We start from the raw sequence: 14,353 nt of genomic DNA, 5'->3' as shown, positions 1-14,353 counted from the left end.
TAGAGTAAAAGTTGACAGTTGGAAAATGCCATTAAGTAAGGGGATAATGACTCACTGACATTTCTAGAAAATGTGTTTAAAATAAGCTTAGAGGGGTTGGCACTGTGGCGTAGTGGGCAAAGCTGCCACCTGCAGTGCTGACATCTCATATGGCACTGGTTTGATTCCTGGTCGCTCCATTTCTAATCCAGCTCTCTTCTATGGCCTGGGAAAGCAATGTAAGATGACCCAAGTCCTTAGGCCCCCAGGTGGGAGGCCCAGAAGAAGCTCCTGCCTCCTGGCTTTGGATCACCCCAGCTCTGGCTTTGCAGACATTTGGGAAGTGAACCAGAGAATGGAATACTGACTCTCTCTCTCTCCCTTTGCCTCTCTAATCAATAAATCTTTAAGAAAAAAGAAAGAAAGAAAAGAAAATTGGCTTAGTATATTACAGATTCAGTGTTCTGTAGCTGCTAGGACACATTCCCGCAAATTTAATAACTTAAAATGAGAGACATTGACTTTCGCCCAGCTCTGGAGACAGAAGTCCAAAATCAAGGTGTAGGCAGGGCGGTGCTGCCTACAGAAGCCCTAAGGGTGCATCTTTCTCTGTCTCTTCTAGCTTCTTGGAGCTGTCAACATTTCCAATTCTTGTCTGCATTCCCTGCTTGTGGCCGCATCACTCCGTTCACTTCCTCTACTTTCACATCACCTCCTTGGCGTGTCTTTTCCATGTGCGTCTCTCCTAAGGACATGTCATTGATTTAGAATCCACCAGGATATCTTCAGGGGATTTCTTCATCTCGCTATATTTAAGTTACTTATATCCGAATCCAAGGCAGCACTGCTCATGTTCTGTCTTCTAGGATTGGATGTATTTTTTTTTGGGAGGATCATCACTCTACCCACTGTGGAGACCCTATCCTACACCAGCAAACTAACTGAAATAGTTGAATAATTGAAATACACAACTGATCCCAATGGGAAATTCAAACAAGTATGAGGTGGGATGCATTGGCTTTCATAGCCATTCATCCATTCATTCTACGAATGTAGAAATCATTTAAATGATCAACAGCTATCAGATGCTGGAATATTGTGGTCCATGCAAAAACAGAATTAAATTTTGGAGGAAAAAAAAGTCTTTGTAAAACAAGGCCTTAAAAGAAAGGATAGGCTGGCACCACAGCTCACTAGGCTAATCCTCCCCCTTGCGGCACCGGCACACCGGGTTCTAGTCCCAGTTGGGGTGCCGGATTCTGCCCCAGTTGCCCCTCTTTCAGTCCAGCAGCTCTCTGCTGTGGCCCAGGAGTGCAGTGGAGGATGGCCCAAGTGCTTGGGCCCTGCACCCGCATGGGAGACCAGGAGAAGCACCTGGCTCCTGGCTTCGGATCAGCGCAGCGTGCCAGCCGCAGCGGCCATTGTGGGGTGAACCAACGGAAAAGGAAGACCTTTTTCTCTGTCTCTCTCTCTCACTGTCCACCCTGCCTGTCAAAAAAAAAAAAAAAAAAAAGGATATACAATTTGAGTCTGAATAAGAGAAAGCTTGGAAAATCATAGTACAAGGGCAAGTAAAGTGGGTAAAGTTTTCCAAGAAGGAAACATTGGCTTTTCTTCATCTCAAGGCAGGAGTGGGGATGCTAAGAGGTTAACACTGCATCTCGGGGTGTGGGGTGAGGTCTGAGGCTGTGCACCCCTGTGTCTCAGAGGACTGAGGTGTGACCCTGGGCATCAGACGACCACAGCCCACTGCACCCACCGTCTGAGCTGCATGTCTCTGTTCTGGGCGGCAGCAGTGGGCTGTGTGGACCCTCCAGAGTACTGCTGGCCCTTCCAAACACAATGTCAGCAAACCCCTGCATGCCCCTTGTCTCTTGGAGGCCAATTAGAGACTTTGGGGGGAAAAAGCAACCAGACAACTCTCCACCCAATCCAGCTCCACAGCACTAATTCTTAGGGTCTGTAAATTTCCTATTTGAGAGCTGCATTCCTGAGTATTGGAATGCAGTGTACAGGGAGGCTTTGAAATCCCTCCTCAGAGGCCCAGAAAGTGAGGGTGCGTTTCCTCCTGTCCACAGTGATTTATGGACAGTTCTGCCCTGGACCACAGGAAGCACCTCCCCTCAGCTCCCCTCAGTCCCGGCTTCCCCAGTACCTCTGAGTGTCATTTGCCCTCCACAAGAAACAAGTCCTATGACTCAGGAGAGAAAAATCTCTCTCCAAGTCCAGCTACTTCCACAACAATGTCATCCTGGGTCTTGATTTCAAAGAAATAGCTCTGAGGAGCTCTCTCCGAATCACAGCATAGAACTTGAAGTTCAGGGGCAAAGTCCTCACACCAATCTCCAAATCCCAGGCCAGGGGCCAGCACTGTGTCCTAGCCCACACACACGCACAGATGCCTACATGTATACATGTGTTCTTTTTCTGGCAAGACACGGCTTTTCTTACAAAATTATCTTACCTTTTATATTAACTTGTTCTATCTTTTCAGATGGTGACTGGTGGTGGTAGTTTGCTATTCAATAATTTATTTTTAATGCCATTATTTGGAAGTGACTTTTTTAAATGATTTATTTTATTTGAAAGGCAGAGTTAACAGAGAGAGGGAGAGCCAGAGAGAGAGAGAGCTTCTATCCACTTGTTCACTTGCCAAATGGCCACAATGGCCAGGGCTGGGCCAAGCCCAAGTCAGGAGCCTGAAACTCCAATCAGGTCTCCCACGTGGGTAGCAGGGTCCCAAGTATTTGGCTATCTTCTGCTGATTTCCCAAGCACTTTAGCAAGGACTTCAATCAGAAGTGGAATAGTTGGAACTTGCATCAGTGCACATATGGGATGCTGGTGTCACAGGCCATGGCTTAACCTGCTGTGCCAGAATGCTGCTCCCAAAAGCAAGTTTTAAGTTTTTAAATAGTTTCAAACATCCTCCCTTAAAAGCTTTCCTTATCTGTTTGTGGGCTTGCAAAATCTCAAAGTCTGGGAATCTGGACAGTAGCTTTATAATTACTTTTGAAAAGTCTCAAAGGGGCTGGCGCTGTGGCTCACTTGGTTAATCCTCCACCTTGCGGCACCGGCAATCCCCATATGGGCACCGGGTTCTAGTCCTGGTTGCTCCTCTTCCAATCCAGCTCTCTGCTGTAGCCCGGGAGGGCAGTGGAGGATGGCCCAAGTCCGTGGGGCCCTGCACCCACATGGGAGACCAGAAAGAAGCACCTGGCTCCTGGCTTTGGATCGGGTAGTGCCGGCCGTAGCGGCCATTTGGGGGGGTGAACCAATGGAAGGAAGACCTTTTTCTCTGTCTTTCTCTCTCAATGTCTATAAATCTACCTGTCAAAAAAAAAAAAAAAAAAGTCTCAGGACCCTGCCAAAGCTATGCCCCACACAAGACAATCCTGGCTGGGATCCCTTCACTCTGCTGCCCTGTACTTTCCCAGAAGCTACTGTGCAAGCAACTGAGGTGAGGACCTTCACCTCCACCTCTCTTACTGACCCAGTGAGAACATTTCCTGCCTGTTCTTAGCTGAATGTGGTGGGGATAACGTCACCGGCAGGACCTCCGTGCAGAGCGGCAGGAAAACGGCATTTCTCCAAGCACCTGCCAGTCCCTTTACCGCCCCCTACACACACACACACTGGTCACAAGCCCTTTAGCACCACATAGATGTCAAACTCTCACTGATTATATTAACCCCCTTTTCTCCTTCAAACTCTTCTCTCATCAGATGAGGATGTGTGCAGAAAACCACATATGAACAATTAAAGGATTATACACAATTTAATCATGTATTGAAATGAACCTTAATTGGGGAAAAATAGGGATCTCTTTACACAACGAGTGCTTAAATTGCATTTTTATATATTTTTATAAAAACAAGCCCTGAGACTCATGTGTAGCTTAAATTGGCCACAAGGGGGCACTGCAGTAAAAGCACCCAGGAATGGACTCAAAACACTTGTGTAAACTCGGATTATTTTATTGATACTGTCCAAAGGGAATTGTTTAAGCAGAATGACAGGCCACTGGTTGTTTTTTTTTTTTTTTCCAGATATGATTAGGCAAAACTTGCACAAGGCACATTTTGCTGAAGGGAAAAAAAAATCTTTTCTGGCAGCAGAAGCTAAAAAGTAGCTGACTGGCATCTAGAATTGGCCGTGTACTAAGGTCAATACTATGTGCTCAGGAAATCTGAACCCACACAAGAATGTGGGCCAAGACGGCAGGGCCAGAGATAACACAGAGGTCTTGTAAGCATCAACCTTGGTTTGCTCTGCTCAGCTGAAACTGTTCTCTTGTCTCCCCCACCCCCAACCCCATCTCCCATGCCGATAGTAACACACAAGAAGAGATAGGGCTCATGGCAGCCTTCAAATAAGATGTAAGAGTGAGGACATTGAATTTCATGCTGCATCTGCTGTCACCAGCTGGCTGCAGCTGAGTTCGGGCACAATGGCATCGCAGGGATCACTGTGTGCTGCACAAGGTTAGCTGGTGCCTCCTTGCGGCTGGAGCAAATGAAAAGAGCAGGCAAGAGGCGACAAACATGCTTTGTTCCTGTTTTTGAAGCAGTTGACTTTTTTTTCCTTTGACCTAATCATTTCTTAAAAAAGCATTTTATTATTTAAAATGGAAATAAAATAAATTTGAGGGGCTGCTAAGAGAAACTTCCCCAAAGGTCCCATCGGGGCACCTACGACACACTGTGGGCACCTCAACCTCTTGCTCTCTAAGCCTGCCCTGTGAAGCTGACCTCAGGGAGGTCATATCCACAGAAAACATATCAGTTTCCGGGCTGCAGGACAAAATGAGGATTTCTTTTTCTTTTTTTTTTTTTACTTGCTCACTGTGATGGGTTGTGCCCTCTCCCCCAAAACCACGTTGCATGTCAAGGTGACTTCATTTGGAAAGAGGGGCTTTGCAGATAGAACCAAGTGGTTCTCAATCTGCTCTCTCTGCAAGGAGAAGAACTCTGGATAGAGGTGCATCAAGCAGTCGCCACAGAACCATGGAGGCACAGGTGGGGGTGGAGTGTCCAGAGGAACATGAGTAGTGCTGATGGGCAGCGTCCACAGGGCAGGGAAGGGCAAGGGCAGCCTCCTCCCTCGGAGCTCCCACAAGGAACCAGCCCTGCCCACCTGTGATTTTCGCCTCCCAGCCTCTGCACCTGTGAGAAAGTAAATGTCTGCTGTGCCCAGTGTGTGATGTTCGTTACAGCAACCCTAGGACACTAGTATACCCCAACTCAGAAGAGGCAGGCATAATCCTGGGAACACCGTGAAGATACATCACCGAGAAAGCACATGGCTTTAAGGATTGTTCTGTTTTCTTCCTTTCTCCCTTTTTCCTCTGTCTTCCCAGCCCCAACATTCTAACTTTCCTATAAAATATTGTTTTATTTCTCTCTAAATGCATAGCTCTTCATGAATCCTGGAGACCCATCCACTTTTTTTCCCCGAGTGCATTTTTAGTTCTCTGCAAATAGCTAAAAGCTTCACAATCCAGCCAGCATTTGAGTTTGTAGAATCGAATATGTAAAATCGAATATGTAAAACCTTGAGTTGCTGAAAGTATTTGCTACAAACATTCCCTTATTTCTCATGACAGCTTAAAAAGAAAAGATAAGAAAGCCAGCTATTTTCAACCTCAAGAAACACAAAGGTTAAGCATTTTGTCCTAAGCCACACCATCTTTCAGTAGAGAACAAGCTTGGAAGACAGATCTCCCAACTTCCTATAGAGCTGCTTTACAATGTCATCCTACTGTATTTTATTCTCAATTATCCATCTGTAAGAGAAGAAGGAACAAATCCTCAAAAATGATGATTAATCGTTGCCTTTCAAGGGACACACATTTGGCAGAGACGTTAAGACATTGCTTAGGATGCCTGCAACCCCTATTGGAGATCCTGAGTCCCAGTCCTGGCTCCGCTTCCAGTTGTAGCTTCCTGCTAATGTGCACTCTGGAAGGCAGTGGTGATGACTCAAATGCTTAGGTTCCTGCCACTCACTTATGTGGGAACCTTCTCAAGTTCTGAGATCCTAGTCCTGGCTGTTGCCAACAACTGGAGAGTGAACCAGCAGATGGAAAATTCTCTCTCTCTCTCTCTCTCTCTCTCTCTCTCTCTCTCTCTTTCTCTCTCTCTCTCTCCTAGTTGCACATGTCACTGGGGCACACATCTTAGCTTATTCTGACTTCCTCTGTATACCACTGTCATTCAGGAAGCCTTAGACAGCCACACACTGAATCCTTCTGCCACCACCACTCTGCCTCTCTAAGATGGATGCCTTTTAAAGGTCTTTCCTGAGCCAGAACCAAATCCCTAGTAACAACCTCCTTGGATAGCAAAAATCCCTTACCTGTGCAGAGTTCAAACAGACTGCTGAAAATACGAAAGAAAAATTAAAGGGAAATCAAAGAAAACCCTGGAAGCCCAAAATAAAGCCAAGTTTGTTCCTCAGCCTGCACGTTCTCCTGGACCCTTGAACCAAGCTCCAAGCTCACACACTCAACGCAGGTGATGAAGACCCCTTGTGACCTCCTTGCTTCCAAGATACTGAGTTACTGCTGCATCAAACATGTCACTTCACCTCCTTGCTAAACTCATATCCCTAGAAAACTCACCCCAATAATGGACACCCCAGATAAATCTCCATGTGACTGAGTGATGGTCAGCCTCTCCACCTGAGCTGTGGAGGGCCCAGGCACTAGGAATGGAGAAGCCCTACAGAGACCCTTATACTGGAGGAATTATGGAAAACATGGGCACAATGAAAGCAAACACTCTGACCATCGTCCAACAGTTCCAGGCCAGGGCTGCAGATGGCAAGGATCTAACGGACTGCAAGGAAGTGACATAGGCAGGGAGAAGCAGGTCGGGTGAGGAGGACACCCAGACAAGGAGGTGGGTTCCAGAAAGCAGGACAGGCATACGATGGAGATGCCTGTCCCAGCAGTGAGGGAACAGGAACATGTGTGTAGTTCCAAAGGACACCGCAATTTCCCAAGATCATGGTGAATTTGGGAAGGAAAGCAAGCAGGTCAAATCTGATCACAGTAAACGTGCATCGTTTAGGCCAGAAAGATGCTAACCACTCAACACAAATCTTCTCATTTCATCCACAGCACCCTATGCAGCAGGAAGCGCTGCTATCCTCTGTAAGCGAACAAGTCTCTGCAGTTAAGGAACTTGGCCAAGGTCACAGATGAGTACAGAGTGGATAGTGAGGATGAAGGTGTGGGGAGGAAAATCATAGACTATGAAATACTCAAGAGGGAATTTTTTCAAGAGGAGAAAGAGTAACCGTTTGCAAATGATCACAAAAGTGTTAATGCAATGCTGAGTCTCCAGCCCAGCAGGTGCTATGTGGAAGGGAAGAAACCGGGGTGTTGTGGAGAGAGAAGGATTTCAGGGAGGGTGGCTGCTCTCTGAAGACTGCAGACACAGAAGAGATCATCCACCAAGGAATCATGACCCCCGACAACACAATGGAACCAGTAGTATGGGAGGAAAGGAGTGGCAGCGTCCACGGGAAGGACCCAGGGGCAGCAAAGGAGACATTACCAGAGGGCCAGGCTCCTCGGTGACGACAGGATGACAGGCCACGTGGAACTTGCCGGTCTCCAGGGTCCCCACACGCGTCCTGTTGTTCTCCTGTCCTCTGAGCTGCCAAGGCACTGGGACGCTTGGCCCGTGGTCAGCTGTCACCACACCAGGTGGAATCCTTGGGGCCACAGGTAAGATGGAGGAGGAAGGAGCTGTGCTGGGCGCTGCTGGCGGCTGGGAGCTGCCTGGCCTTGCAGGAGCATTAGCTGATCTAGGAAGCTTACTCTGGCATGACAAGGGAAGTCAGTAATCTCCTAAAGGGACATTCCTCCTTGCCCCCTGGAAAAGCTGACACAGAAATACTTTGCTTTACGCATCGTGGTATGTGCTGCCTGTTGGGAAGCGGTGAGATGAGGCACTCCCCCGAGCAGCAAGACCTGTGGGAATTAAAGTGTTTTAGGACCCAAAGCTCTATCTGTGGCCCTAGGTGCAGCAAGAATTATGTGGCAACCATGTGAGTAATCGCAAACTCACCACTTCCAGGCTGGTTTTCTAATCCTCCACCCTCTTTTTCGGTCATATTTCTATTTGGAAAATTCTCCACCAGGCACAAGCTGTGTCATAGACTTGCCCAACCTTCTTGTACTCCTGCCATCCTGGACCCCTGCAGGGCTGGATCATTAAAACAATTTCTGAGTTCCAGAAAAACACTTAAAAAAAAAGCCTCCTAGGAAATAAGTTTGAACTTACTGTAATTTCTGCTTCTGTTTAGTGTTCTGTGAAGACTCCTTCAAGCTGAGAACAGCCCAGTGCTTGAGCCATAATCATTTCTGTTTCCTTTTTCTTCTTTTCATTAGGAAAAGTTCCAAACATGCACAAGAGTATGGAGGGAAGAACGAAGATGCTCTGTGGATCCATCACCCAGAGTCAACATTTGACAGTCATCAACTCATGTTCACACTATTCAGTAGAAGATAGCAACCAAGGGAGGAAGGAAGAGGAGAAGAAATAAAAGAAAAAAGAAACATAAAACGTGTTGTACAAAGTTAGAGCATATTCCCTGCTCCCCGTGTATTTTCCCTGACTTTGGAACCCATGTTAGAACAGTTCTCAGTGCAAATTACATAGAATTGGTTTGGCAAAACTCCTCCTAGATTTTGAATTTCAATTACGATTTCAGGGAAATCATTACAAACCTTGTTAAGAGAGGACTCTGTCGCATTGTAGCTTACTCTTCTGAATGGGACTCTAAAACAAAACCGATTATTTATGCTAAGCTCACAATTTACTTCTTGGGGATTTTTAACCACATGCAGCAAATTCCAGTAAGAAGCTTAAAACATTTTCCCAGCTAAAAAAATACTGGGGGGAGGGGGGTACAAACAATATTTGATTTCTGAAAACTCCAGCCAAGTCGTGAAATGTGAAATTCCACATTTCAGATGGCTTAAAGCAGAACCCATAATGGGTTATCATTTTAGGATAAACCAATGGAGACAATTCCAGAGGGAGTCAGAACTGGCCCCTAAGTAGACAGGAGAAACATCAGCCAATCTGTTGGGAGCTTAGAGTATAATTCATTCTCTCTCTCTCTCTCTCTCTCTCCCCATCTCCCCTCCTTCTCCCTCTCTCTTCCTCTCCCTCTTTCTAAAACATGACTGATTGAGAACAGGAGAATATCTGGCATCAGTATTAACAGTCACACAGCCTCTTGCTCAAGTCCTGTTTTTGTTAGCAGGTGAAAAGGAAAGGGAAAACAGGAGCAGTGGGTACCAATTTTAGCTCAAGATCTAGACCATGTCATTTATTACAGAGTCATCTGAAACTGCCCATTGTGGCATTTGGTGAACTTAAGTGACTGCCCCAAAATACTGACCACGTCTACACGCAGCAAACAGGGCTTGGCGAGACATTCAGCAAGCAGGGTCTGAGATCTTGGCCAGCAGCATCTCTACCTCCACGTGGAATCCTCAATAGAATAACATACTTACGGCAGACACATCTCTGAAATGACTGCAGGTACACAGAGGAAGGGTGTGTGCATAGCTTTCACGTGCACACACACCATACACAAACGGAAATTAGGTGAGCCAGTCTCAAAGGGCCTGAATGCCTGGTGGGGGTGGAGGTGGGGGTAACAACTGCTTCATCACCTTGCCCTGCCCTCAAAGGTAAGTCAGATATCCAGGGATAGAACAGCTTCCTCAAGGTCTGCATTCCCCTGGGACAAACTCCCATTCCTGGCCATCTGCAAAAGCACAAGAGCAAAAACACCGTCCTGCGGAGAGTTAGTGGCCTGGGCTTTGTCCCCACTGCATCAGGAATGAGCAGTGCTTTAGGTTGAGGGCCTCATTTTCTTCCAGTCTGACATAAAGAGAGGAGGTAGAACAGATCATTTCTGAAGGTCTTAAGACAGCTCAGCATTCACAATGAATCCTAACACACAGTAGGGTCTTGCATCAGCCAGCATGAATTCAAATCTCAGCACTACGCATCTAAGCTCTGTGACTCTATGAATGCCATCTGACTTCTCTAGACAGAGGAAATCCTACAGCACAGGTTCTTACAAAGATTGTAGTCTTTGAACATCTAAAATGCTTGACTTGAGGCATAGCTCATGATGCTAAACCTTCCCTTCTATAATGCTATGGTTTCAAACCTCATGAAATCTGAGAAGTTTGCTTGTCTGCAACACTACTAGATAATTTAGCCTAAAATATTTTCTACTGGGGCTAGCTCTGTGGCCTAGTGGGTAAATCCTCTGCCTATAGTGCCGGCATCCTTTATGGGCACTGGTTCGAGTCACAGCTGCTCCACTTCTGTTCCAGCTCTCTGCTATTATCTGGGAAAGCAGTAGAAGATGGCCCAAGTCCTTGGGCCCCTGTACCTGTGTAGGAGACCTGGAAGAAGCTCCTGGCTCCTGGCTTCAGATTGGCCCAGGTCTGGCAGTTGCAGCCATTTGGGAATGAACCAGCAGATGGAAGACTCTTTCTTTGCCTCTCTGTCACTCTGACTTTCAAATAAATAAATAAATTTTTTAAAAAGTATTTCCACTGTAACTCATTACGCACTAAAGCACAGAAAGAATGCACTTTTACATCAAACCTCATACAAGTATTGCATACTCCATGCCTTATGTGAGACATTTTAGGAAGCTTTTCCCCCTTTTGTTCCAAGACACTTAGAAACAAAAGCAATGGTGCAAGTTACATTAAGTTGGGAAAGTGAAATCTTGACAAAGTTTATATTGCTAATTGAATTAAGTGTTTTAGCAGATCAAGGATGAATAGCTGAGTTCAACAAAATATTTCCTTTGATCTCAAGGTTTTCTACTTCAAAGTCTACCCAGGAGGGTCAGGCAGGCAGCTGCCAGCAGTCAGTTCCTGCTTTCTCTGCAATGAGAGGCTCCCAGGGAAGAGGGAATTGCAAAGAGTCTGCTCCCAAGCTGTACGAGTGCCTGCCACAGTTGGCCCTGTGCAGGCCTGATGCTGGTATGAGGTGTCCCTGAGAAAGACAAATGAGTCAGAATGTGTGAGTGCAAGGCTTGAGTCTGTCCCTTAGCCACACCCCATGAGAAAGTCCCTTGACATCAGTCTTCACATTCTCCAATGATATATGGGACAACACCCAATGTATTTATCTCATTGGTTTGATAAAAACACAAGGCTAGGTCTTTGGATGCACCAAATGCAGAAAGAAAATTAAGAAGTAAAGTTCCAGAGGGATGCTCAAGTAGTTGCCTCTTCCTCCCAGGACAAGTTTTTCCACTCTCGCCTCTGTGGTGCTTAGCACCTTGTGGGAGTTCAGTAACTCCTTGCTGGATGAGTGAAGGGGAGAATGAAGACTGCTGTGAGGGATAGTCCCAGGGATTGTCTGTCATTGTACTCCTACTTCTTGTTCCCTCCTCTTGGATTACCCCATTATTTTGCCATTGTAGCCCTGCCTCCACTGAATTTTAAGTTGCAACAACACAAAAATATTGGTGTCAGGGAGGGCAAAGAGTAATGGGAAAGGTGGGGATGGGAGAGAAGAGCCTCCTTGGAGCAAGTCATGGGGAGGGAAGAAGGCTGACTGTACCACCTTTGAGTGGGAGCCTGTCCTATCTCCCAACGCAATGTATCTCATGCTATCTGGGACAAGAGGTCTCAGCACGACAACCTTAAGTCCACGTTTGCCTCTGACTGAATGCATTGAACATTCATATATTTCCAAATTTTCATAAGCCTGGACAGGCAGGCCTTCATCTCACCACAAATACAACTTCAAGTCATCCCAAATTCTTAGTCATAAAAGGGAGAGTTAAGTGCTGGGGAAACCCAGACACTGACTACGTGTTGAGAATATAATGAGTAACCAGAGTGCAAACTCTAGGACTGTGCCCCACAGCCTTCTAGAGAAGTGTCAAAAGTCTCCCTCTACCTTTGAGCTTCAGATTCCTATGATACTTATTTCAGAGTCAGAAAACAGGCAAATGCTCAAAGGCTGAGTTTTGCTGTTTTGCTCTGGGGTGGTGCACGGATGGAACCCCCCTGTCGCCTTCAGTGTTGCAACATCAATGTCTGCCTGCCTTTGATGGATTGCTCTTTGGCATTGGAACAGTTTCCCAATCCATGTCTGCAATCAATCAGAGCACAGAAGAGAAGTGATTTGGTTGGGTGCTCTGGATAAAAGAGACACATTCAAAGGGACTGGATGTCGAAGCGGGTATTTTGCCTAGGGGTTAGGATCCCTATGTCCCATTTTGGAGTGCCTGGATTGAAAGCCAGCTCCTGACTCTGGCTTCCTGCTAATACAGATCCTTACAGCAGCAGTGATGGCTCAAGTAATTGGATTCCTGCCACCCATGTGGGAGACCTGATAGGATCCCTGGCTCCAGGCTTTGACCCAACCCTACCATTGTATACATTTAGGGAGAGAACTAGCAGATGAGATCTCTCTTTCTCTTCCTCTCCCTCTCCCACTCCCTCTCCCTCTCCCACCCTCTTCCTCTCTCTTCCCTTCTCAAATTCAAAAAGAAAAGAAAAAGATATCGGCATCTCTTAGGATCTTTGAAGCTGTAAATCACAGGAATCCCAGTCTAAAGCAGCTCGGAACATAAGGGTGTGCATAAACCTCACACAAGAAGTCTAGAGCCAGGTGACTCCAGAGTTTGCAGCTTCTCCGCCATCCTCTTGGTTCTAGGAAGGAGGTACAGGTTGCTGTAGTGAGGAACACAGCCTGTGCCATTGGTCTTTGGAAGTTCAAGTCCCAGCTCTGTGCATCTTTCCTGTGGGACTTTTCACAGGTTACTTCACCTCTCTGTGCTTCCATTTTCTCCTCTATAAAATGAAAATAACAAGTTTCTCCCACGATTTTTGTTAGCATAAAATTCACTCATACATGCAAACTGCCTAGCCAGGCCTGGCATGAAATAAGCACTATACAAGAATTGATTCTTGGGGCCGGCACTGTGGCATAGTGGGTAAAGCCGCCACCTACAGTGCTGGCATCCCACATGGGTGCCGGTTCGAGTCATGACTGCTCCATTTCTGATCCAGCTCTCTGCTATGGCCTGGGAAAGCAGTGGAAGATGGCCCAAGTCCTTGAGCCCCTGCACACACGTGGGAGACCTGAAGAAGCTCCTGGATCCTGGCTTCAGATCAGCACAGCTTCAGCCATCGCAGCCAATTGGGGAGTGAAACAGCAGATGGAAGACCTCTCTCTCTCTCACTCTCTCTCTCTTTCTACCTCTCCTTCTCTCTGTGTGTAACTCTGACTTTCAAATAAATAAATAAATCTTTAAAAAAATTGATTCTTGGGATCGGTGCTGTGGCATAGCAGATAAAGTCACCACCTCTAGCGCTGGTATACCGTATGGGCACAAGTTCAAGTCCTGGCTGCTCCACATCCAATCCAGCTCCTTGCTAATGTGACTAGGAAAGCAGTGGAAGATAACCCAAGTCCTGGGGCCCCTGAACCCATGTGAAAGACCCAGATGAAACTCCTGGCTCCTGGTTTCAGCCTGGCACAGCCCTGACTGTTGTGGCCATTTGGAGAGTAAACAAGTGGATGTAGATCTCTGTGTATGTGTGTGTCTCTCCCTCTCTCTGTAACTCTGACTTTCAAATAAATAAAATAAATCTTTTTAAAAAAGATCTCATTAGACTTCAAGTTTATCATGCTGTCTTCTCCAAAGATCAGTCTCCCTTACACACAGGAACCCAGCTACTTGATTCTGACCTAAGTAGTTTTAGTTACTAATGGACAAAAACGATCCTCCAGCCTGCCTACATCCTGGACCTCACCCTAGCATTGTAATAAGGCTGTGAATTACCACACTGATGCTGCCTATTTGTGTTGCCACTGTATAAAATGGGGCAGTCAGAGCCATATTCCACTCCACATCATCACTGAGAGGCACATGTAAAATAAGCTAGAGTCCTTGGGAAAGCACTACATCTGCAAAATGTGGCAACGATGGGAACAACCTTGGCTCACCTAGGGCCTCTGGGGAACATAAGAGTCCTTAGGGCTCCTCCATGTTTCTGAGAAGGTGTTTGGTTGACTGTGGCAGGAAGGCAGTGGAGTAAGAGGAATAACAACCAACGTGTAGTCCTGCTGAACTATGTATCAGGCATTTGCCTAAGGTCAGGAAGTGGCAGAGTGTCAAATCCCAGGCTGTCTGCATTCTTCCGCCCTGGGAATTGGATGAATAAGCTCTTTGGGAATTAGATGGAGCAACGGTCCTCAAATCTGACCGTACATCAGAGTCATCTGGAAATCGTGGTAAAACGCAGATTGCCGGGCTGGTCGCATGTGGGAACAGGCTCCTATTACCAGCTCAGGAGAGCT

The 14,353-nt window shown here is 46.5% G+C and overlaps 1 protein-coding gene across 2 annotated transcripts in view; it reads right to left on the bottom strand.

Moving 5' to 3' along the window:
- The window catches only part of BASP1 (brain abundant membrane attached signal protein 1), a 93,626-nt gene extending 85,432 nt beyond the window's left edge, over window positions 1-8,194 (bottom strand). The window contains exon 1 of one of the 2 annotated variants that reach the window (XM_070056613.1): window positions 8,057-8,194. The gene's annotated coding sequence lies outside the window, so the exon portion shown is untranslated. Of the gene's footprint in view, window positions 1-7,540; window positions 7,901-8,056 lie in introns of those variants that run through there. The other variant, XM_017344658.3, reaches the window with a different exon arrangement.
- Window positions 8,195-14,353: the final 6,159 nt, after the last annotated feature.

Source organism: Oryctolagus cuniculus, chromosome 14, assembly GCF_964237555.1.
Source record: "Oryctolagus cuniculus chromosome 14, mOryCun1.1, whole genome shotgun sequence".
Lineage (NCBI taxonomy): Eukaryota > Metazoa > Chordata > Mammalia > Lagomorpha > Leporidae > Oryctolagus > Oryctolagus cuniculus.
This window is presented reverse-complemented; position numbering and strand designations above follow the sequence as displayed.